The sequence below is a fragment of the Schistocerca serialis genome, chromosome 9 (genome assembly GCF_023864345.2).
Source record: "Schistocerca serialis cubense isolate TAMUIC-IGC-003099 chromosome 9, iqSchSeri2.2, whole genome shotgun sequence".
In the NCBI taxonomy this organism is placed as follows: domain Eukaryota; kingdom Metazoa; phylum Arthropoda; class Insecta; order Orthoptera; family Acrididae; genus Schistocerca; species Schistocerca serialis.
Genome location: NC_064646.1, coordinates 105,260,979 through 105,288,553, shown reverse-complemented (window position 1 = coordinate 105,288,553; position 27,575 = coordinate 105,260,979).

Sequence of the window (27,575 nt, the reverse complement as noted above, 5' to 3'; positions counted from 1 at the left end):
ATGGCCATTCCTGGTTGTACAAAACCTTGTGACAAATTGCATATTAGGAATAGATATTATGAGCGAGAAGGACTGCATTATAGACTTCTCCAAAGGTAAATGTATTTTAAATGATAAAGGCAGTGTAATTATTATTGATTTGGACAGGAGAACTCTAAAGCATGACAAACACTGTACAGGGTACAAGGTTCAGTTAGTACTTGACAAAGACATTCAAGACATGCAAACACACTCATCTGACACAGAGCTAATGGACTTGAAAACATTGCTTGATCATAAGATAAGTGAAGCTACAGCTCTCAGTGTACATGAACGTATAAAACTACAGGAAGTGTTATCCAAATATTTACAAGTTTTTACCAAACGATTAGGTGTTATCAACACGTATGTGTACAAGATTGAAGTTAAGCCTCACAAGATCTTCTACCATAAGACATATAACGTACCGTTATCTCAACGACCTGCTGTGTGGCAAGAATTAAAACAAATGTTAGACTGGAAGGTCATTGAACCATCCACCTCACCTTATTGTAGTCCTCTACTTGTTGTCAAAAAATCAAATGGAAGCATTAGGTTAGTGTTAGACGCACGAGCTATTAATGAAATAATTTTACCGGTTCACACAAAACCTGAAAATTTAGAAGAGCAATTACAGAAATTTCTAGATGCAAAATATTTTTCCACAATAGATCTCGCTAATTCGTTTTGGCAGGTGGGTATCACTCCTGATTCTCGGAAATATACTGCATTTATGTTCGGGGGGCGAACCTATCAGTTTTGTGTTCTACCCTTCGGACTGAATGTCAGCTCGGGGGTATTCATTACAGCCCTGGATACCGTGCTTGGCGACGATTTAGTTGAGACAGTCACACACTATGTAGATGATATACTGATAGCTACACAATCTTGGAATGAACACGTTGACACTCTTCAAAGAATTTTAGAAAAATTTGCACAAGCTGGAGTCACAGCCAACCTAAGAAAATCAAAATTTGGTTGCAGTGAGATAAAGTATTTAGGACATATCATTAATTCACAGGGCATACGTCCGGATCCCAGTAAATTAGATGCTATCAGAAACTTTCCTAGCCCTCGAACTAAAAAGCTGTTAAAATCATTCCTTGGGCTATGTTCATTTTTCAGACGTTTTTTGCCACAACTACTTTTGAACAGTAAACATCTGCTAAATCTACTCAGAAAGAATCAAGTTTGGATCTGGACGGAACAGTGCCAGAATGACTTTAATACAATTAAACATGCTTTAGTGAATGCTAACATATTGAGCCATCCAGATTTCAATTTAGATTTTTGTATGACTTGTGACGCTTCACGTACTGGCTTGGGCTGTTGCTTATTTCAAGTTGTAAAGAATAAAGAGGAGGAACAGATAAGAATTATTGGGTTTGCGAGTCGCACTCTAACTGAATGTGAGCGTACATACTCCACTACTGAGTTAGAAACACTTTCCATACTATGGGCATTCAAGAAATTCAATTATTATTTATTTGGAAAACATACGGTAATTTACACCGATCACCAGGCCCTGACATTTTTGTTAACTTGTAAACTTGTACATCCTAGACTATCACGATGGGCAGTTACACTTCAGAACTACTCTTTTGAAATTAAGTACATAAGAGGTAAGGACAACACCATTGCAGACACTTTGTCTAGACTTCCACAAGGTATGAATGATACCAACAGTGACTTAGAAAATATAAATGACTACAGGATTCTCTTAATGCAAGACAAGCAGTATCACCAATATTATATTGATATGTGCAGAAACATGGCTGAATTACAAAAATCTGATCCTCACTGGTATAAGATAATAACATTACTGGTAGAAAAACACAATCATCCTTTGACTAATTATTACAAGTTACACAATGATGTGTTATTTTACCGCCGACATCCAAATGCTACTAACTGGTGTGTATGCATTCCCAAAGAGTCTGAACGTAATCTAATTTGGCACACACACTTAGTTTGGGGTCATTATGGGACGAAAAAGTGTTTGGCAAAGCTCAGCACATACTGTTATTTTAGCAATATGAGAAGAAAAATTTACAGGGAACTAAAAACATGTGTCATATGTCAAAAATCAAAACCTCAGAATTTATCCACAAAAATAGATTTACATTCTATTTTACCTAGTAAACCCCTGGAAATTCTGTGTACTGACATCAGTGGACCGCATCCAGCAAGCTCTGGAGGCGTCAAATATATCTTAGCTTTTTACGATATATTTTCTAAACATGTAAAACTTTATGCTTTAAAATCCGCCACTGCAAATGCTATAATACGAAGATTCTCAAGTGATTACCTGACGCACGTGGGAAAACCTAAAGCAATTCTATCAGATAATGCAGCGTACTACTCTGGGTACAAATGGAAAAATTTCTTGAAGGACAATAACATCAAAAGTATATTTATTTCGAGGTTTAGTCCACAATGTAACGCGACTGAGAGACTTTTCCGAGAATTAAACCGTTTCATGAGGACCTATATTTCATCAAAACATACTAATTGGGTGTCCTACCTAAGTCTTTTCGAAGACGTACACAATAACTTAAATATTTACGATACGAATTACACACCTAACGAGATCATGTTCAATTGCAAACAGAACGATCAGTGGATAGAACCATTACCTAAGTTGTCGGACAAGGAAATCACACCTGAACAGAAAATAAAAGAAGTATTGACTACATTGACACATCACGCACAAATACGAAACAAACATCACAGAAACATAACGAAAAGAAAACAAAAATTCGAGGTAGGAATGCTTGTACTACTTCGTACTCATCATAAATCTGTAGCACTCAAACGACGCAACGCTAAGTGACGTCTGCTATATGAAGGACCTTATATAATTGTTTACATACAGCATCCTGGTGCGTATCTGTTACAACATCCTAGAACTAACAAAATTATTGGGCTATACGCACACCGAGATCTTAGAGCATTTCATGCTGAATAATGTCAAGGTCGTACCCATCAAAATATTGCTAAGCAACTCGAAAAACTCTGTTGTTACAACACAGATAATAAGTAGTATAGAAATTTTCATTTCAGCGGTTCCAGTGACGCAGTTGAAGACTGAAGAACTCTTCTTTCAGCGCGCGCCTCCACCTGAAAGACGGAATATTAAAGTAAAATTTACGATTACGTAGCAGTGGATGACATATTAATTTTTCACGGAACATTTGTTACTGAAGGTACCACTGATTTGGTGTGACACCTGACGAACTGACAGACGTCATCTGTGAAGCGATCTTTTACTTTGAGAAATAGATTAGACGCACATCTCTCAACACGAAAAGCATCTATCAGTAGTCAAGGCCACACAGACACTCTACACACACGCACAAAACGCGAGGAATCGAACATTTTCTCTCTCTTACTATTTTGAATATTTATTGAGTAGTGAAAACGCCTGGTCTTGCCTACTGATGTAATGAATGTTGTGTCTAACCTATCTTAATTTCAGATGACATCACAAAAAAAAAAACATCGATAATATCCCAGCAAAACCGCTAAAGAGGATGTAAATATCTGCAATTCATGTAATCAAATGTGACACAATGTAATAACCTATAGCGATGTAATGATGATGTAAACATGTTTATGTGCAACTATATTATGTTTATGCTAAGAAAATATGTGATGTGTGTATGTATAATTACTATTTTTTTAACTGATGTATAGTGCAACTGTTACTATGTAAAAATTTGAACAAAACGAGTGCCAAAAAGACATTGCATAGTGAACCACTGTTCACGGACATTAACGAACATTACTAACTCTGCAACTACGCGGAAACCCATGTGAAAGAAACTGTTAATGCCATTCATTATGCAGCGTATCTATGTAAACGCGATGAACGATTTCCTTGATTAATAACTAAGAACATTTAGGTGAACTATATTCAGCAAAAAACTGAAAATGTGAAGTGCATAATTCGTGCATCGTCTAGTGACATTACTACAGTACCCAACTTCAAGATGTTAACTGGATTAAATGGACACAAAGTGCCTGTCCAGAAAACAACACGACGGGTGGAAGAATTTTGGTTGGAACTTCAGGGAATGAAATGTTCTCGAAATGTGACGGACACTCTTACCTGGACTGTCCAAGGATCGACGCCAGCTATGTGCCGTCCGAGGTTCTGCAACCAAGCTTCCACGGAATGTAAAAAACGAACTGCACGTGGACCAATTACTCGACGGGTCACGTCTGATCTGTAATAAGCAATGCTTTTAGTCACAACCAACTGCATCACTACGACTATAATGGAAATGAGAAATGGACACGCTTATGTATTAATCACGTTGTTATACAACGATGTTACTGTGATCAAAAAACTTTACCACGACGATACTAACCGGTAAAAAAAAATTATTGTGCAGCGGATGAATATGAACTGTAATAACGACACGATGTGTATAGGTCAACGCACCTGAAAAATACGGACATTTTTCTTTGAAGTATTTCAAAACAATACTATGTAACTAAGAACATTCAACAATCTAAGTTGTATTGTGTTATAACAAATATTGTAAATTTGAAACTAAGTTACCTGTCATAGAATGTAGTCTTCATATGTAATCTTGGTTGAATATTTTCTTTGTGCAACGACTAAAAAACGCGCGCACACGAAGAATATGAACTGCAATACTGTGCCGCGTGATCTAACTGTACGACATAACGGCAGTGCCGCAGTTACACAGACGCTTCTGCGCATGCGCGCACTCTATCTGCCAACATTAGAACTTTTACGGCGCACCCGCGTCATTCAAATTTTGTATATAATGTGTATAATGTGTAATGTAAGTCATGTAAATAGTTGTAGATAACTTAGATTTTCTTGTGCCTTTAGGTGAATTGCTCGCCTGCAGGTGTGTCCTTTCGCCTCGCAATTCAGGGGGCAATATAAAGGCACATTTGCATGCCAAGCGTGAGTTTCCGCGGAAACGCGAAATACTAATTAAATAAATAATCAGTGACTAATAAATAAAGCCTATGGCACACAACTGCAGCGCTGTGTCGCTGATAAAACAAAAGCACAATTACGTTACTCTTATGTTTGATTAAGAAAGAGAGAGCTCTGGGAGAAGTGGTGCGAGAAGCACGTATTTTATTTTTATTGTCTGGCACACCGCCATATTTCATGTTATAGAAGAATACTGCGAGTTGCAACCACACTAGGCACTCGATTCTGTAAAGAATTATATTTATAAAAGTAAGTAGGATTATGAACTGTAGGCTTATTCATTGAATATATCTGATTTAACTAACTGTGTAACTTTTTTATGTTTAGTAGACAATCACCTCTGTACGACGTATTGGCATGGCTGGCAAATTATTGCAATATTGAGATTTAGATTATGAGTCCGCACCTACCGCAGCAGTCTTTGGAAACGATTTAATTACGAAGTCCGATTATTCAGTTTTATTTCACGGTCAACTATGAGTAACATTGCCTTTACGAAAAAGCCATTGTCAAGCGTCTGATAACGAATAATCAAACGTCCACGTTCCAGATAAGCAAACACAATTGCAATCACAATCACCATCATACAGATAGAATAATTAACATATTTAAAAAATAACAATATATTTTTAATTTATTTATTTTATTTATTTTATAAGTGGCACGTAAAGCGCCCTCCGCCACACACCGTTGGGTGGCTTGCGGAGTATCAATGTAGATGTAGATGTAGATGTAATGGCCTACCAGAACATTCCGCAACATTCGAGAGTGTTCTGGAATATTCGACAATGATCTAGGATGTTCTGGGAAGTGCCCGAACACTCCAGAACATACCATATCATTGAGGAACGTTCAGCAACATTCTGGAATATTCTCGAATACTCTCGAATGTTCTGAAATGTTATAAAAATTTCTAGAGGGTAAGACTTCCTAATCTTTATATCTTCAATAGCACGCTCTTCAGGTAAAAACGGGAACCTTCTCCACGGGTTGGGGACAGAAGGTTACCACACCATATAACTGAGTTGTAGACACTTGTGAGAAGCGACACTTGTGAGAAACTGGAATGTGGCGACACTTGTGAGAAATCCGTGATGCTGAAGGAGCGGACTCAGGTTGCGTCGCAAATGTTGCGCCACTACCTGCTCGGCCACTTCCTGCTGCCGCTTGGTGTGACTGAGCGCTCGGCTTGTGCCTGCCCTGGCAGCTGCCGAGGGACGTTCACACTCCTCCAGTGCCGCCATGTTACATTATTTCAGAATTTTTTTGGGCATGGAAGAGTGGCCTTAGTCAAATTAGAAATCGGAGCTGACTTTACCCCCACAATATCATGTCAACCATTAGTTGCAGAACAGTTATGCGTAAGATCCTTTAGACACTGGACCCGCATTCGGGAGGACGACGGTTCAATCCCGCGTCCGGCCATCCTGATTTAGGTTTTCCGTGATTTCCCTAAATCGCTCCAGGCAAATGCCGCGATGGTTCCTTTGAAAGGGGACGGCCGACTTCCTTCCCCGTCCTTCCCTAATCCGACGAGACCGATGACCTCGCTGTCTGGTCTCCTTCCTCACACTGGTGTCCACAGCAGTACTGAACTGCGGTGCGCTACCTGTTTGGTGTCCCTGTAGATCGCCCGCTACCTGTTCGGTCGGGTCTCCTCACAAATGTCGCTTCTCACAACTGTCGGTACTCACAAGTGTCCCAACCCCATATAACTCCCTTCATCGTACCAGGACTCGTTTGTGACTTAGCGGCAGGTGCATTGTACTTTTACTATTATAATACAGGGTGATTCAAAAAGAATACCACAACTTTAAAAATGTGTATTTAATGAAAGAAACATAATATAACCTTCTGTTGTACATCATTACAAAGAGTATTTAAAAAGGTTTTTTTTCACTCAAAAACAAGTTCAGAGATGTTCAATATGGCCCCCTCCAGACACTCGAGCAATATCAACCCGATACTCCAACTCGTTCCACACTCTCTGTAGCATATCAGGCGTAACAGTTTGGATAGCTGCTGTTATTTCTCGTTTCAAATCATCAATGGTGTCTGGGAGAGGTGGCCGAAACACCATATCCTTAACATACCCCCATAAGAAAAAATCGCAGGGAGTAAGATCAGGGCCTCTTGGAGGCCAGTGATGAAGTGCTCTGTCACAGGCTGCCTGGCGGCCAATCCATCGCCTCGGGTAGTTGACGTTCAGGTAGTTACTGACAGATAAGTGCCAATGTGGTGGCGCTCCATCCTGCTGAAATATGATTTGTTGTGCTTCTTGTTCGAGCTGAGGGAACAGCCAATTCTCTAACATCTCCAGATACCGTCCAGAACTTTTCCCTTTGCACAAACACCCATCCTCTGTAAACTGTTTATACCAACGTTTAATACACCACCTGTCAGGAGGTTTAACACCATACTTCGTTCGAAATGCACGCTGAACAACTGTCGTCGATTCACTTCTGCCGTACTCAATAACACAAAAGGCTTTCTGTTGAGCGGTCGCCATCTTAGCATCAACTGACGCTGACGCCTAGTCAACAGCGCCTCAAGCGAACAAATGTACAACTAAATGAAACTTTATAGCTCCCTTAATTCGCCGACAGATAGTGCTTAGCTCTGCCTTTTGTCGTTGCAGAGTTTTAAATTCCTAAAGTTGTGGTATTCTTTTTGAATCACCCTGTATATATTGGTTATGATGTATTTATTCTGGATGAAAGCCTTTATGGAAAGTTAGGAACAGCAATACCTTCGGCTGAGAGTAAAGACTCGTGTCGGAGGGCAGTCTCCGGACGCGAGTGTGACGTCAGAGGTGTGCGCGTAGGAGCCTCTCGTAAGAGTGACCACATAAAAGTGGCGAGCGCTGTCGGGTCTGTGTGAGACGCAGATGTTGCTAGCGAGGTAGCAAGAGCGTGGGGAGGGTGGGCGCGTGTAACATCAAGATCCGCCCGCTAAATCGGCCATTGCGAATCTAGGTGTGCCCGCAGTACTACACGGAGCAATGAGAACTTAGTAAACGACAACTAAGACTACGGCTTGAGATTTGCAGCTAACTGTAAGGCTGTTTTATTTTCGTTCACGTTAGAGCCTTTGCGAGGCAGTACACAGTCACATTCTCAATGAAATTTATTGCAGTAGTAGGTGTTGTACGTAAAATCTGTGGTGCCTGATCTGGACATTGTCCTCAGTCATTGTCATCTACTTAGGGTTCCATTCCAGTTATTAAATACCCGACTGTCGTTGTCTAAAGAGCTAATAGAAAAGTATTAAAATCATTGTCAATGTTGTTTGTTTGCTGAAAGTAACTGAAAGCAATTAATAACGAAGTCCCAATAAGATAACAGTTTTGTTCAATAATATTCACAGGCGAGGTCATTCTCGCTAACCGACTGAAGACAAAATAAAGTAAAGTAACTAAAATTAAAGTAATTCTGACAGTTCCAAATAAAATGAAGGAATAAATTAATGTTATATCTCTCATATCTGTGTCTATTGTAGTAACGCTATTGTGGATTGGCATTGTTGAAAGTGAACAGTTTCCTATTTGATCCATTAAATTTTCGTGGTAATTACAATCTTTTCAGAGTATGCAGCTTGCCATACCTAGGAAACTAGCGTACGTGTGTAAACGCTAATCTGAGGCTTCGTAAATGATTGTCAGAGCTATCTCCAGTCAATCATTTGTCTGTCAATAACGAGTTAAAGTGACTTTTTTCCTGACAAGTTTCTCGTCCTGGCCATTTTCGCAGCAACTGCATGCAAAGAGCAGTACTTCAAAAGAAAAACGCCTTTTGCATGCTGCACACTAAGTCTTTTTATTTATCGTTTCGCCTTAATTACACCTTCAGTGGTGTCAGATCTGCGTCTGTTTCATTATTTTTAAGCCAAACAGCTTTCTCTCATGGGGCAAACTGATTGAAAGTTTGCAGTTTTCCTTTTGGTCACTGTTTTCGAAATATAGCACTGTAACTGTCATTTTCTGTGTCTGAAAAATGGCAATTAAAGTGCTGTGTTTTGAAAGTAGTGACCAAAAGGAAGAATGCAAACTTTCAACCAGTTTGCCCCATGAGAGTTAGCTGTTTAGCTTAAAACAATGCATTAGACGCTCTTCTCACTGAAGATGCCTTGTAGCTAAGGTGAAACGCCTCTGATGCACAAGATAAATAAAAAGACTCTATGTGTAGCACGCAAAAAGCGCTTTTTTTTAGCAACTGTAATTTTAGCATAATTGACTTTTAACGATTTCAGACAGTTGCTTTCTTTATTTATTATTATTTCGTAACGTATTGTGTTATCAGAAACGTGTGTCAGCCTTCTGTTGCCACACGTGCCGCCAGACGGTTACGAATTCATTGCTGCCCGCATTATTGATGGTTCAAATGGCTCTGAGCACTATGGGGCTTAACATCTGAGGTCATCAGTCCCCTAGAACTTAGAACTACTTAAACCTAACTAACCTAAGGACATCACACACATCCATGCCCGAGGCAGGATTCGAACCTGCGACCGTAGCAGTCGCGCGGTTCCGGACTGAGCGCCTAGAACCACTAGACTTCCGCGGCCGGCGCATTATTGATCATATATTGGACAGATAGAGCCCTATTGGGCTGGCGACCGTATTAATTAATTTCTGTATTACTTCAATAAGTTTTGTTGTGACTCTTCGACACATGTGGGACCTCTTTCCGTTTCGTATCTTATGTCAGTGGTGAAATTGTTAAGAGTATTTAGTATTAAAAAAATTAATGCAAGTATAAAATGTTGGAGAAGAATAGGTGGTTCTTCAGGATGACTTGTTATACTCTGAGGTGTCACAGGTCATGGGATACTTCCTGATATCGTGTCGGACCTCCTTTGGCCCGGCATAGTGTGGAAACTCGGCGTGGCGAGGACTCAACAAACAGTTGGAAGTCAGCTGCAGAAATACTGGGCCATGTATCCGTCCATAACTGCTGAAGTGTTGTCGGTGTAGGATTTTGTGCACGAACTGACCTCTGGATCACGTCCCATAAATGTTCGATGGGATTCATGTCGGGTGATCTGGGTCGCCAAATCATTCGCTCGAACTGTCCAGAAAATTGTGAACAATTGTGTTAGCCATAAAATTTCCGTCGCTGTTTCGGAACATGAAGTCCATGAATGGCTTCAGATGATCTCCAAGTAGCCAAACATAACCATCTGCCGTCAGTGATCGGTTCAGTTGGACCAAGGGCTCGAATTCATTCCTTGTAAACACAGTCCACACCATTATTTAATCATCACCAACTTGCAGAGTGCCTAGTTGACAACCTGGGTCCACGGCTTCGTGGGGTCTGTGCCACACTCAGAATCTACCATCAGTTCATACGAACTGAAATCGGAATTCGTCTGACCAGGCCATGGTTTTCCGGTCGGCTAGGGTCCCACCGATATAGTCACGATCCTAAGACAAATGGGGCGGGCGATGTCGTACTGTTAGCAAAGTCATTCAACTCAGTTGTCTGCTTGTATAGCCCATTAACGCCAAGTTTCGTGTCATTGTCCTCATGCGGTTATCTAACGTAGTGTTACTTGTCTGTTAGCACTTACTACGCTAACGCCACTGCTCTCGGCCGTTAAGTGAAGGCCGTCGGCCACTACGTTGATTGTGGTGAGAGATTATGCCTGAAATTAGGTATTTTCGGCACACTCTTGCCACTGTGGGTCAAAGAACATTGAATTCCCCAACTATATTAGAAACTAAGTGTCCCATGCGTCTATTATAGACTACCTATCCGCGTTTTAAGCCTTTTAATTCCCGTCGTGCCGCCATACTGACGTCGGAAATCTTTCCACACGAATTACCCGATTGCAAATGACAGTTCCGTCAATGCATTTGTAATGTTATATTGAAACGTCCCCTTTGAACAATTATGCAAGACTGTGCTTAAACTGACATACAATATTTTTAGCGCAACGCAATCTGACTTTCAAAAATCCCTGCAAAAGAATGGCCCTGAGTAACATTAAACTATACCTTTCAGAAATCACTTACCTCACAAAAATCTTCATTATTCGAACTACTGCAGTACAGCGAGCGCCACTACTGCCAGCTAAATAAAAGATTCAAACTACGGAAGGCACTAACTACTGATAAGGATTGTTAGCAAATGAAAGATATTAATAGAGAACAAACAATGTATTTACCTTAGTATCATCAAAAGTCATAATTTATATAGCAGTTCATGACAAATTACAGAACTCCGCCATCTCTCTCCCCACATCCACCACTGCTGGCGGCTCACCTCCAACTGCGCAACGCTACGTGCTGTTCACATCCAGCTGCCCAACACTACAATGGCGAGTATTACAACAATGCAAAGCAGCCACAGACTGCACACAGCACAGCCAGTGATTTTCATACAGAGGTGGCGTTACCAATAAAAAAACCTGAACAGCCTACTTACAATATGAGCCTCACTGTCCCCTTTTTCTTTAACTAATTTGTGTCTGATTTTATTCTGAGAAGCTCAGTGATGCATGTAAATACCGTAAATGTAAATTTGATTCAAAAAGAACTTGAAGTGAAGCGCAGCTGGACAGCAACAAACTCTTTAGCACGCAATCCTCGCAACGATAGTACTTGTGAATCTTTGAGTATGGAAAAAAAATACAAATTTTCTGAAAGTGAAGAATAGAAATATCTTGTTTTTGCAAAAGGAGCTGAATTTCATTGTCGTCGCTGTCTATCAATCGAAAGAATTGTAAGTGCACAAAGTTCACTAAAATACAGGAAAAGAAATGCATTCTCTATAGTTTTCATTCAATAAGTAACAACCTATCATAATTTATTAATTACACTAATTGGATTATTTTCTTGTAAAATAGTATGGTGCTTAACTACACTGACCAATTTTGACGTAGCAGGACGTGTAGTTAGAATGAAGTTTGTGTGCTAAGCAATCTCCTTTTCTCACGAAAAGCAGATTGCTGTTTGATCTTATTTACTCACAACAGTCGTCCCTTAGGTATGAAAAGCTACGAAAACATGGGCTCAAAGCTATCCGCAATACGGCGAAGTAACTAACAGAGTCGTATTTTAAACCTTAAAGAACAATATCTTCCTCTAAATTGTAATACGTCACCAACTGGTGCAGAAGCTGGTCACTCGAAGAGGTTGCAACCAAAATTCAGGTACCAGTTACGACTTAAAGCAAAAATCTCAATCAAAAGTTACTCTCTCTCCAAACACATATATAAATATTCATATTATCAAAAAAAAGTCATTTGATACACTGCCCTTTTATGGCTTGCGCACGCGGTACTACAGCGATATGTATAAGAGCATATCGCTGTCCCGTGACTTTTGACACATCGGTGTACACTTCCCCCCACTAATCGGTCAAGTCTACTTCAGAGACAATAGGCAAATCCAAAGTGAAGTTCATTAGGCATACGCGATCACGGTCATATTATCGCATTAACCAGCTAGCAGCGGGAGAGGTTACAAATGTCCGCTCTAGAAGGGATCGTGATCCTGGAAGCAGGTCATTTTTTTTGTATCGGCTTCACAGCTCATCCCTCGTCGATGCCAGAGGAAAGGCGGGTGTCGGAGTCGTAATAGCTGGAGCGCCCATCTCCATATCAAAGCGAGCCGGCGAGGCTGGCAACCCATCTATGTGAGGGTCGGTGTCCTCCAAAATGGATTAAATCCACCCTCCGCCCCTCACTCCATCGCCCCCGAGGCCAGCGATGCGGGCGTCACCCCGCTGGGACAGCGGCGCCTGCAGCTGCAGGGAGCTGGGCCATTGGGTGGGCCACCCCACCCCACCCTAGCCGCTGTAATTGAAACCGGAGTTCGCTTACTGGGCGGGGATTACAGCGCCGCACCGTTCGGTACGTATCGACACCCGTGGGTACCGCGCCACTCGTGGACGTCAGGAATCGAGCGCGGACTGATCCCGTGGCCGTTCACGTCACACTGCAGGCAATCAGTTTGGTTAATGAGGAGCTATGTCCGCTACTCTTGCATCTACGTCTACGTCACTGCTCCGCAAGGCACATGGCGGTGTATGGAGGAGGGTATTTCTGGAACCGTTAACTGATCCTCCTCCCACACTGTCCTATCAGCGAAGAGAATGAGTGTCGGTAGGCCTCTGGATTAGCTTTAATTTCTCCAATTTTCGCATTGTGGTCTTTTCGCGAGACGTACATGTGTGGAAGGAAAATATTGTCCGCCTCTTGCCGGAAAGTGCTGTCTCGAAATTTCATTATCAAACCTCTCCGTGACGTAGTGGCTGCCATTGGAGAATGATGACCGTCTCTGTAACGCGCCGACTACAAGAATCCGTGGCGACACGCGCCGCGCTTCTTTTGATCTTCTCTCTCTTCCTCTCTCGCTTATCATTTCTACCTGGTATCGATTCCAGATTAACGAGCAATACTTAAGAACCGCTCGAGTAAGCGTGTTGTAAACCACTTTTTACATACATATTCAATTACGATTCTTCGTATGAATCTCAGTGTAGTATCTGATTTTGAAACGTCCCCTTTGGAAAATTATAAATTATTGTGCTGGTAAACCTCTTACGTTATTTGGTTTCCAAACAGCTGAGCAGAACTGAACGTACTCAGACATTTCTCTCTTTACTTATACTGATCAACAGTAAACTGACACACAATATATTTTTTAGCGCAACGCAATCTGACTTCCAATAATCCCTACAAAAGAATGGCCCTGACTAACAATAACCTATACCTTTCGTGAACCACGTACCTCACAAAAATCTTCGTTACTCGAACTATTGCAATACAGCGAGCGCCAATACTGCCAGCCAAATAAAAGATTCTAACTACTGAAGGCACTAACTACTGATAGGCACAGTTAGCAAATGCAAAGATTTTGATAGAGAACAAACTATGTATTTACCTTAATAACGTTCGAAACTCATCATATATATATATATATATAAGTTCATGATATCCAGTATTACAAATTTACTCTTTCTGATGGACACACGTCCAGATCGTCCGCTCTCAAAATTCTGCCATCTCTCTCCCCACATCCGCCACTGCTGGAGGCTCACCTCTAACGGCACAACGCTACGCGCTGTTCACATCCAACTGCCCAACACTACAATAGCAAATATGCCAACAACGTAAACCAGCCACAGACTGCACATAGCACAGTCAGTGATTTTCATACAGAGCACTACGTGGCATTACCAACATAAAAACCTAAACAGCCTACTTACAATTTCCCTACTATAAATTTTTTTGGTCATTCCACTTAACATCTCTCTGCATAGTTACTCCTATATATTTCAAGGTAGACACTTTTTTCCATCAATTTGTCATCAATAGTGTTGTTGTACAGTAGCAGATTTCTTTTCCTATGTATGTTCAATGTGTTTCATTTATTTACGTTGATGGTCAATTGTCAGAACCTGCAGCATTCACCAGTCCTCTGGACATCGCTCCCCAAATCGTTACTGTTTTCTGGCGTTGCTACGTTGTTACAGACAATGGATCCATCTGAGAACAGTCTTAAAGAGTTTCCGAAGCATTATACTAGATCATTTATATACAGTGTGTTTCCGTAACAGCGTGCAGAAATTTAACAGGGCATAGAGGATGCTCCACTGAACAATTTGAGGTAGGGAACCCGGGGTCGGAGAAGTCAGCTTAAGTAGATAATAGGAATAAAGTCACATTACTGTGTACTTTTTTATTTACATTAGTTAACTTCAAATACCATCATTGGCACAATGAATGTACCATTTGTACTGCATCTCACTAAGTGCTCTGAAACTGACAACCACCAACCTCCATGCAAGTATGCCATCGGTGAAGAAGATTCTGATGCACGCTGACAAATATCTCTGGTGTGTTTAGAATCAATCTACAATTGGGGCAACTAACTGCATCTCCGTATCCACTGGGGTCTCATACACAAGTGTCTTTAGATATACCCCCAGGATATTATCAGGGGGATTCAGGCTAGGTGACATCGCAGGCTATGGAATAGGACCTCTTCTTCCAATCCATCGACCAGGAAATATTGTACCGGTAATCCTCCATCGTATTGTACTGTACGTCTGTGAATATCACTGAGAAATGAATTGGTCTGCCGTTGATTCGTAGCACGTCCTGTTATGGGAGAACGTTAATACATTACTGGCCATTAAAATTGCTACACCACGAACATGACATGCTACAGAAGCGAAATTTAAGCGACAGGAAGAAGATGCTGTGATATGCAAATGATTAGCTTTTCAGAGCATTCACAGAAGGCTGGAGCCGGTGGCGACACGTACAGCGTGCTGACATGAGGAAAGTTTCCAATCGATTTCTCATACACAAACAGAAGTTGACCGGCGTTTCCTGGTGAAACGTTGTTGTGATGCCTCGTGTAAGGAGGGGAAATGCGTATCATCTCGTTTCCGAATTTGATAAAGGTCGGATTGTAGCCATCGCGATTGCGGTTTATCGTATCTACATCTACATCTACATCTATACTCCGCGAGCCACCTTACGGTGTGTGGCGGAGGGTACTTATTGTACCACTATCTGATCCCCCCTTCCCTGTTCCATTCACGAATTGTGCGTGGGAAGAACGCTTTCTTCCAGTCGCTAGGTACTTTACGTTCTTCCAGCGATCTACGATAAATTGCTGATAGAAAGGGGGCAAGTTCTTTAGCATAATCACTGTAGAATCTTAAGGGTATCTCGTCTGGTCCGGATGCTTTTCCGCTACTAAGTGATAGCAGTTGTTTTTCAATTCCGATATCGTTTATTTCAATATTTTCCATTTTGGCGTCCGTGCGACAGCTGAAGTCAGGGACCGTGTTACGATTTTCCGCAGTGAAACAGTTTCGGAACACTGAATTCAGTATTTCTGCCTTTCTTCGGTCGTCCTCTGTTTCGGTGCCATCGTGGTCAACGAGTGACTGAATAGGGGATTTAGATCCGCTTACCGATTTTACATATGACCAAAACTTTTTAGGGTTCTTGTTTAGATTGTTTGCCAATGTTTTATGTTCGAATTCGTTGAATGCTTCTCTCATTGCTCTCTTTACGCTCTTTTTCGCTTCGTTCAGCTTTTCCTTATCACCTATGATTCGACTACTCTTAAACCTATGATGAAGCTTTCTTTGTTTCCGTAGTACCTTTCGTACATGATTGTTATACCACGGTGGATCTTTCCCCTCGCTTTGGACCTTAGTCGGTACTAACTTATCTAAGGCGTACTGGACGATGTTTCTGAATTTTTTCCATTTTTGTTCCACATCCTCTTCCTCAGAAATGAACGTTTGATGGTGGTCACTCAGATATTCTGCGATTTGTGCCCTATCACTCTTGTTAAGCAAATATATTTTCCTTCCTTTCTTGGCATTTCTTATTACACTTGTAGTCATTGATGTAGTCGTATCGCGACATTGTTGCTCGCGTTGGTCGATATCCAATGACTGTTAGCAGAATATGGAATCGGTGGGTTCAGGAGGATAATACGGAACGCCGTACTGGATCCCAACGGCCTCGTATCACTAGCAGTCGAGATGACAGGCATCTTACCCGCATGGCTGTAACGGATCGTGGAGCCACGTCTCGATCTCTGAGTCAACAGATGGGGACGTTTGCAAGCCAACAACCATCTCCACGAACAGTTCGACGACGTTGACAGCAGCATGTACTATCAGCTCGGAGACCATGGCTGGTGTTACCCTTGACGCTGCATCACAGACAGGAGGGTCTGCGATGGTGTACTCAACGACGACCTGGGTGCACGAACGGAAAAACGTCATTTTTTCGGATGAATCCAGGTTCTGTTTACAGCATCATGATGGTCGCATCCGTGTTTGGCGACATCGCGGTGAACGCACATTGGAAGCGTGTATTCTTCATCGCCATACTGGCGCATCACCCAGGGCGATGGTATGGGGTGCCATTGGTTACACGTCTTGGTCACCTCTTGTTCGCATTGACGGCACTTTGCACAGTGGACGTTACATTTCAGATGTGTTACGACCTGTGGCGTTATTCGATCCCTGCGAATACCTTCATTTCAGCAGGATAATGCACGACCGCATGTTGCAGGTCCTGTGCGGACCTTTCTGGATACAGAGAATGTTCGACTGCTGCCCTGGCCAGCACATTCTCCAGATCTCTCACCAATTGAAAACGTCTGGTCCATGGTGGCCGAACAACTGGCTCGTCACAATACGCCAGTCACTACTCCTGATGAACTGTGGTATCGGGTTGAAGCTGCATGGGCAGCTGTACCTGTACACCCCATCCAAGCTCTGTTTGACTCAATGTCCAGGCGTTATTACGGCCAGAGGTGGTTACTGGGTACTGATTTCTCAGGATCTGTGCACCCAAATTGAGTGACAATGTGATCACGTGTCAGTTATAGGATAATATATTTGTCCAATGAATGCCCGTTTATCATCTGCATTTCTTCTTTGTGTAGCAATTTTAATGGCCAGTAGTGTGCGTTACAACAGTGCCGCCTTACGGACAAGTAAAGTCAACAAAACCTGGATCACGACTTCTTGGTAGCCATGTTCTCCTCCTTGTTTCGTTACAGAAAATTAAGAGTGAACATGTAAATGAACAGCATAGTACGTGTAAACTTGTACTCAAGTTAGTTTTAAATAAGCGGGAAAACAGTGATGCTTTACAAAGAGGTAAACAGGTTTACTTTCATACCTCCCTAAGCTGGCGTCTCCAAACCGAGGTCCCGTATCTCAAATTGTTCAGTTGAGCGTTTCCTGTGTCCTGTTACGTTTTGCACGCTGTTACGGAAACATCCACTTCGTTGGAGTATCCGAGGAATTACTTTTATCGTGTTGATTTCGTTCCGTTAGGAGTGACGTGGTAAGTTCTATCTGCAATGAAATCTTGAATCCATTCGCACATCTGGCTCGAAACTGGATAAGATTTTCACTAAATGGCAGTGCGAGAATGTGTCAGATCCCTTCATGAAGCGGAGGAACACGGCGTCAACGTGAGCCTCGATTACTTCCGCACAGTGGATCTCGCGGAGGAACAGAGCGAACTGAGCTTCGCATGATCTCTGTCTGTGGAATCCATGTTGATTTTATAGAGGAGATTTCGTCCTCCAAAAACTTCATAACACGTGAACCTTAATCCTACGACAGATTGTCGCGAACAACATAGGCCTACAATTGTGTGCATCTTCCCTACAACCGTTCTCGAAAACAGGAATGACCTGCGCTGTTTACCAGTCACCAGATACTCTTCGTTGCTCCAGCTCCATACGATAAGCTGAAGCTAGAACGGAAGCAAGTTCTTTCGCATAATCTCCCATAGAATCTTACAGGTATCTCATCTGGTCGCGGTGTCCTTCCGCTACAAAACGACTGTAGCTGTATACTGTCCCTCGTGAAATACTAAGAAAAGACTTAAAAACAGTACTTATAAAGAAGAGACATTTAAAAGTCGAACAATAAGTGGACACTAGCAGCTCAGGCGAACATGTATTTTTCTCATGTATCCGTATTATAATAATTTCTCTTTATAAAATTCGAGGGCAAAGAAATATAACAAAATGATCTATACATACGACAACGTACGCTCTTTTGTTAATTTTTTAGTCGTCTTCACTTCTTCTCTTGTCTTGGTTGCATGTAGACGAACATCTTCCAAGTGCTGGCAAATGTAATCATGTTTTTACTAATAAAGCGGATAATATTTTGATTTAATGTGATTGTTCACTTTTAGTTTGTAAGAGGTGATCCCGATTTCATGTCCGCCTTCCTTTAATTAACCTGCATTCGAGTAATTTACAGTGCAACAAACTCAGCGGCCGATGCAGCCAGCGACGCCATTACGTGGTGATATTAACTTATAAAAATTAGCGGAAGCGAAAAACTCTCCCGCTATTAACATAATATTCATTTTTCTCCACAGCCGACCGACACTACAGAAAATACGTGGCTTTAAGATTCTTATTTCCAGTACAACAGCCGAGAGCCAGAGCCAGGACTCCGACTACAATGCAATGGTTAACGGAGGTAAGAGAAAATACTCTCGCGCGTATGTGGGTTGGTTCAAATGGCTCTGAGCACTATGGGACTTAACATCGGAGGTCATCAGTCCCCTAGAACTTAGAACTACTTAAACCTAACTAAACTAAGGACATCACACACATCCATGCCCGAGGCAGGATTCGAACCTGCGACCGTAGCAGTCGCGCGGTTCCGGACTGAAGCGCCTAGAACCGCTCGGCCACCGAGGCCGGCGCGTGTGGGGGCCGCAGTTGTAATTAATAACTAAAGATTTTTTGCTTTAAAGTGAACTGACTAGCCGAGGAAATTAATATAAAAAGTTTATTCCATTGTTATATGCTCATGTTTCAATATTCAGCGAGTCTAACGTTCATTAACGTAACAAACAATACTCACTGAGATTAATATTGTTAAAAAAAATGGACAACTCCACAAAAGCATTTAATTGTAAATCAAAATTGAATGAAATATAATTTTGAGTAATGCCCACCACGCAATCAATTTGTGTAGTAAATAATAAATTAAATGGTTCAAATGGTTCTGAGCACTATGGGACTTAACATCTGAGGTCATTAGTCCCCTAGAACTTAGAACTACTTAAACCTAACCAACCTAAGGACATAACACACATCCATGCCCGAGGCAGGATTCGAACCTGCGACCGTAGCTGTCACGCGGTTCCAGACTGAAGCGGCTAGAACCGCTCGGCCACACAGGCCGGAAATAAATTAAATTACGACAGCCGACGGACGCGAGATTAGCACCCAACGTGGGGCCCGATCAAAGAAAATGCGAGATTTATTAAAATGATACTTACTATTGTAATGAATGTAATTATGTATGTGACTAATTGTTGTAAAATATTAATCCCTATATGAATTCTTTTACGTTTGCAACAACAAAACCACACCCTGAAGAGATCTGGAGAAGAGAAAGTGTAGAAAAGAAAAAAGCTTACGTGAAAGAGAAATAACAAAGGTAAGGCCTATTGTGCGGAATATCGAACCCATATGCACATGAGATACATTCGGTGAAAAAACAGTAAGTAGATTGCAAATTAAATTGTGTGTAGTTGTGTATTTATGTGTTTATTTTTGAAGGGGATAATTATTCGTGTGTGTGTGTCAGTGTTGAGGATTTGTCAGTGGCTTAAAGTGAATTTACTATGCGAAAAATAGGACAACCAATGGCGTCTGTACCAGACGAGCAAAATCTTGTTAATATGGAAATTAAGGATCATTTGCAAAACTTAAACGAATCCCAAGCCACCGCCTCGGATAACATAATTTCCGGAGCGGGGGGCGAGGATCTGTGGACGGTGAATGACGCTCCACAGCAAAATGGGAATAGAGACACAACTCCACTGCATGGGCAGGGGGGCTATCGAGTGCTACATTAAGCGGGGCACCAGTATGCTCACCGATTTCAGACCCAAAGACGAGAAAATTGCTCAAATGCTCCATGAGCGTGAGCAGAAAGATAGAGAGCGAGACCAAAGACTAGAAACGAAACTGAACAGTATCCAAAGCGAGCTTACAGAGACGTGAGACGCTTGCAAAGAAATATCTGATCTAGTGCAAAGCCTAGCCGGCGAGATGCAAAAGCTACAGATATCGTAGGCCAGGCTAGAAGACAGTGTCCAGACTTTAACCAACCGCGTGGATAATGTGGAGATAGATGCACGGAAAAGTATTGATACATATTTGGAAGTGCAAGATCAAGAAGTAGAAAAAGAATTTAATGAATGGCGAGAAGTAAAGGATCGCGAGATATCTGCAGAGATTGAAAGCGATGTAAAAACAGCTGTAGGACAAGCGACTGCGGCCGCGAGTGTAAATATTGACGCTGGCGCTGCCGCAGTACACGCCGAATTCACACAGATCAAATACCGTGTGACAGCGGAGTTGCCAAATTGGCAACAGGAGGTCGCGCGGAGAGTGTCTGCGTTGGAAAGCAAAGTAAACAGTGGCGGACAGATAATGAATCCGACTTCGCGTACTGATTGCTATAATAGCGCAGACGGTATGCAGGGTGCGATTGCGCAACGCAACCTAATGTGAATTACGGGCACGAACAATATGCGGTACCGTGCAGCGCACATCACGAAGTAATGAATGCCACAGAAGGTAGGAATCAGATGTACAAAAAGGATGACAATGTGATAAAACACAGGACTTCCAACCCTTTAATAGCGAAAAACGAAATGTCCACCCTGTGGTATTTATTAAGAGCTTCAGGAATGTGTTTCCCAGGACATGGACGGAAAGACAAAGAATACAGTTCGTGGACTCCTTTATTCAAGGTTACGCGGCACTGAGGGCCATCGACGTGTCCGAAAAATGTCTAACGATCCTACAGTTTCAAGGTACATTCTTGCAAAAATTCTGGTCCGATACCGTCCAAGAAAGACTACGCAAGGAGTTGTACAGTCTAGAAATATACACTCCTAAGGTGGGAACGTTACGCAAATATTTTGAAAAGTATATAAACAAAACCAGGTACTGGGACAAGCCCATGTCCGATCGCGACATAATCACATTAATAAAAATGAAGTTGCTCAGTGAAATTAAAAGATATTTCATCAATGTGCCGGAATTGATATAGAACAATACGTGGAAATAGTGGATCCTGTTGACTTATGGATCAAAGACATGAAAACCGAAAACATGTGGTACCATGCTGGCTGTAATCACCAAAAAGCCGATTACAATGGCAGCAACAGTAACGGTAGTAACTCAGTATCAAATGGTAACGTGAATAGGGAAGAGCACCGGCAACAGAATCGAGGCACAAACAGTGGCAATCGTTGTAACTGCAACGGCTATAATCGTCAAATGATGGACGCGTGACTGGTGGATATAGTGGTAACGGCAATCGATTCAAATGGCTCTGAGCACTATGGGACTTAACATTTGTGGTAATCAGTCCCCTAGGACTTATAACTACTTAAACCTAACTAACCTAAGGACATCACACACTTCCATGCCCGAGGCAGGATTCGAACCTGCGACCGTAGCGGTCACGCGGTTCCGGACTACAGCGCCTAGAACCGCACGGCCACATCGGCCGTTGGAACAACCGAAACCAGTGGCGTGGTTATAATGAACCGACACCACAGTGGCAACAAAACACAGCGCCACAATGGAACGCCAACCCAGGTCCATCGCAGAACATGTCAGGATGTTACAACCGACCACCGCAAAACCAGAGCCATGCACAGTATCAAAATACACCATCGGGGATGCAGGGAGGCCAACCCAACAGTTGCAACAACAACCAGAACCACAAAGCGAGATTAGTGGAAGTGTCAGACAACTGTCAACCCACTAATGCTCATCCTTTAAACTAAAAACAGCCACAATACGCTCTCCGTTGTTGGCTGCAGGTTGTTGTAGTGAGGGCACATTCACTGATGACAGCAATGAACTTTGTATGCTGAGATACAATGAGGGAATAAAAATAGAAAAGGAACTTGTAGGCATACCGCACAAATGTTACCGAACCGACAGAAGTGTTGTGCAGGCTACATTGCAAGCAGATAGGTATGAAGCACCAATACAGGTAATAGTCGATACCGGTGCGTCAACCAACGTCATGAGTACAAATTTTTACAAGTACTTGAGTCAAAATAATAGAATACCAGTATTGCCAGTGAAGAATTGTCGTGTTACAGGTGCAATAGGTGCACAATCTCATATCATAAAGCACCAGGTGCGAGTCGAGTTTACGGTAGGAAATGAAGCAATGAAAAGCTCGTTCCTAATACTTAAGGGATTAGGTGTTGCTTGCATCCTGGGAATGGAATTTTTACGCCAGAGGGAAGCAAAAATCGACATCTTGTGCGGGGAAGTAAGCCTTATGAATGAGGATAGACGTGTAATTTTGCCATTGTTGAGGACCCGGGAAGTGCACGGTAAATATTGCCGGAGCTTTCAGTCTAGATGCGAAGGAATACAGGTAATGAATTTATATTCTTACTTAAGTACAAGGCAAGCATATTATAAAGACTTTATTACTGAAGACAGAGAGGAAAAAAGGAAACTGATAGCCATGAAAGTCATGGAGTCAGAACATTTGACTGAAGCACAACAAAACGAATTGAATCAGCTACTTACAGATTATGAGAATGTGTTTTCGGAAAAAACCGGTGTTTTCGAGGGCTACACCTATAACATCGAAGTGGTACCTCATGATATTTTCTGTTACGCAAACTACACCATCCCGCGGTCAAAGAAGGAGGCAGTTACGAAGGAAATAAGAAAAATGCTTGATTGGGGGATAATTGAACGATCTCTAGCTCCGTACAGCAACCCGCTTATGGCAGCAGCGAAAGCGGATGAAGAAATTTGCTGAATAGAGCAATATTTCCAAGTGTAAATAGTAGGTTAAGTTTATAGTGTATTTTTTCTGTATGTAAATGTTCAAATTTTAGGGCAGCATGTAAAGACAATGAGGCACACAAGATTAGTGCGATTCAATTAAAAAAAATGGCTCGGAGCGCTATGGGACTTAACATCTATGGTCATCTGTCCCCCAGAACTTAGTACTTCAATCTAACTAACCTAAGGACAGCACACAACACCCAGTCATCACGAGGCAGAGAAAATCCCAGACCCCGCCGGGAATCGAACCCGGGAACCCGAACGCGGGAAGCGAGAACGCTACCGCACAACCACGAGCTGCGGACTGCGATTCATTTCTGTAGATGTTAAGGAATAATAGTCATTTGAAAGCAATTGCGTTTGAAAGAAACCTGAACGTAGGTTTAAGAATATTTAACAAATTGCATTAAAAATGCTTTAAAAATATTATTAAAAAAATTCTACAGCATGTAATGATGAAGGAACTTTTTCATTATTGTGTCATGAATATTTTTGAACTGTAGTAGTAATGAAACTTACGAAAGTCAATACTATAATATATATGTTGTTCCATGTATTTATGTCTATACCGATCCCTAAATATGATCAATCAATCATAATTTACTATACAACATGAGTGCAGGGTGTACATCACCCAAGGTACCTCATGTGTTGTGGATAAAGTACAGATGAAATCAGTAAACTCGATTAACGCGAAGCACTGTTAAAATATAATGCCATCTGCTAAGGCAAAGATTTGCACGAATTTATCGTATAAACAAAAGTCACAAATCTAACACTAATCTAGGAACTTGCAAGCTAGGCCTAGATTACAAAATGTGTAAAATAATGTGAGAGACAAAGTTTTGTAAAGTCGAGCCTGGCTCAGGAGGGCAAGTACGCAATGAGTAGGCAGACATGACATGGGGACTTACCTCAGATGAGACGGAAATACAATTGTATAGTCAAAAGTTTGAATGCAAGTACGACTCTGTAAGTGGAAAATGGAACGATGTAATTCGTGCGAGAAACTGGTAAAATCCAGCACGAGCCAAAATCCAGTTCAGACTGAATTAAATACATTAGTGTTTGTGAACTAATCGAAACAGTTACTTTAAGCATTGTGAAAAACTGTGAAGGTGAAACTGTGAATACGGGCAGGTGAAGACGCCAAACGCCAATATTACGCACGAAAAACTGTGAATTTTCTTATGAATGTGAACTGTTAACGTGAACCCACAGCCAATATTTTTGGGACAGACTGTAATTTCAGTGAGTAAAATAATGCGAGATTGGAATGCGATGAGTGGAGTGTTGCAAAACAGCTACCGCAGAAACGGCGAATGTTTATGCTAATCTCGTATGGGGACACTCACCCGTGCCTGCGAGTGCGACGAAAACATAAATAATTTTATCGAAACAGAAACTGACGTGTAATGAAAACAGTGAAGCATCAAAACTGCATTAACGAGAGAATATCCATGTATTCTGCAATACAATGCTGGCTTGACACTTGTAAACTGGCGAAAACTTAACAACTGCCGCACTAATAAATGCTTCTTTCCCACTAGCGTAACCATCTGCAGCGGGAGGGAAATATTACGTTGTTTTGCATATATGTTTCATGTACTACGTCGGAGATGCGTAGCAGAGCTGACTCCTGCCAACAAGCGCGAGTGGCGGATATCATCCCACTCCGCCACGCCCGGCCGAGACAGAAGCGCATCGCCAACTGTGCAGCCGATCAGCTGATTCTGACGTTCCGCGACGGCGAGAGACATGCTGGCGTCGAGCGGGCGTTGACCTCTCCGCAGCCGCCGCGAACGCCGAGCACCGAACAGACCAGCAGGCGCCGTCGCGAGCTAAACGTCACGGCGTAGATCATCAACGACACCGCAGTGAATAACGATGATATATTAATTGTTATAATAACCTCATTTCTTTGCAAAGTGCAATGAAAAATTGCTCGTAACGTATGCGCATCCTGTAATCCAATGACATCCCAAAAATAATTAAGTGAAAGTAACCAAAGCGGTTAGTCTGTCGCTCCACCGAGGTTTTCCCCCAGGGTTTCCCTACGGTCGTGGTAAATGGGGAGCGAATAGTTACCACGCCTGGGACTGAAAGAATTACAGACTAACTCGCAATTGTATTGTGAGTGAGGTGGCGCAGTGGGTAGACACCGGACTCGCATTCGGGAGGACGACGGTTCAATCCCGCGTCCGGCCATCCTGATTTAGATTTTCCATGATTTCCCTAAATCACTCCAGGCAAATGTCGGGATGGTTCCTCTGAAAGGGCACGGCCGACTTCCTTCCCCATCCTTCCCTAATCCGATGAGACCGATGACCTCGTTGTCTGGTCTCCTTCCCCAAAAACAACAACAACAAAGACTTCCAAAAATTATGCGCCCGATGGACGCGTTTTTTTGTAATTTATTTATTAACATAACATCATTACAACATAACATTTTTACAGCAATGCATGAACAGAAATGTAATTGTGAGTAGCAGGTTAATATTATACAGAATCGAATCCTTCAAAGAAATAGAATGAAAACAAAAACAATTGAAATGTGTGACAAGTTTTTCACAAAGTGCATTCGGTAACAATCCTAAGAGAAATATGTATAAGTTGTGAAATTTAAACAAAAATTGAAATAAGTGTATCACGTAATAAAGTGAAAGAAAATGGAAAACTCCAATGAAAAATGGGAAACAAAATAGATACTTCTAACGAAGGTATTCACTGTAACTGAAACATCCTCTGATAACTATACAATAACGCAACTGATAAACTGTTGGCAAAATGTTCCCTATACTTCGGTGAACTGTGCAATCGTTGATGACCTTCCCACAGGTAGGCCATGTACTGCACGGCGTCACTCTGTTGTAACTCAAATATAACGTAGGCAGAGTGTCCCAGTAGGCAGGCCGCAGCGTTGCTCTTCGTTCTTGGGTGCAGTTTAAAGTCAGAAAAGAGAGTCCACGTTGGTGTCACTTCGAACACTGCACAAGCTGCAACCACAAAAAGAAGCAGCCAAAATGAATGTACAAATGTGAAATGTCATAACTGTCATAACATCATTGTCAAACTAATTGTATTCTATGTCCTTTTCTTTTGTACACGACTATATTCGTAACCAATTGTGTATTATATTGTTATGTAAATAACTTCATCTGTATTACTTTGTGTGAAACAAACATCGCTAAGTACAATGACTGAAACATACAATGTGACATATGGAGACTGTGAAAGAAAAAACTGAGTGTGTGTGAACACTGTGGACATGAAATAGGAAATGGTTCAAATGACTCTGAGCACTATGGGACTTAACTTCTGAGCTCATCAGTCCCCTAGAACTTAGAACTACTTAAACCTAACTAAGCCGGCCGTAGTTTCCGAGCGGTTCTAGGCACTTCAGTCTGGAACCGCTCGACCGCTACGGTCGCAAGTTCGAATCCTCCCTCGGCATGGATGTGTGTGATGTCCTTAGGTTAGTTCGGTTTAAGCAGTTCTAAGTTCTTGGGGACTAATGACCTCAGCTGTTAAATCCGATAGTGCTGAGAGCCATTTGAACCATTTGAAACCTTACTAACCAAGGATTCGAACCTGCTACCCTAGCGGTCGCGCGGTTCCAGAATGTAGCATCTATAACTGCTCGGTCACTGCGGCCGGCGAAATAGGAAATATTTATGTCAAAAAACACGAACATTTTTATGACATAAACATTTCGGGGGGCAATATACCGCCCCCGGTGAAATACTAAGAAAAGACTTAAAAACCAGTATTTATAAAGAAGAGACATTTAAAAATTTAATAATAAGTGGACACTAGCCGCTCAGACGAACATGTATTTTTCTCATCTTTCCGTATAGTAATAATTTCTCTGTGTAAATTTCGAGGGCAAAGAAACATAACAAAATGATCTAAAGGGACGACAAGATACGCTCTTTTGTTTATTTTTTAGTCGTCTTCACTTCTTCTCTTGTCTTCGTTGCGTGTAGATGGACATCTCGCGAGTGCAGGCAAATGAAAGCGTATTTGTACTAATTAAGCAGATAATATACTGATTTAATGTGATTGTTCACTTTTAGTTTGTAAGAGGTGTTCCCGATTTCATGTCCGCCCTCCTTGAATTAAACTGCATTCGAGTAATTTACAGTGCAACAATCGCAGCGGCCGATGCAGCCAACGACGCCGTTACGTGGCGATTTAACTTAT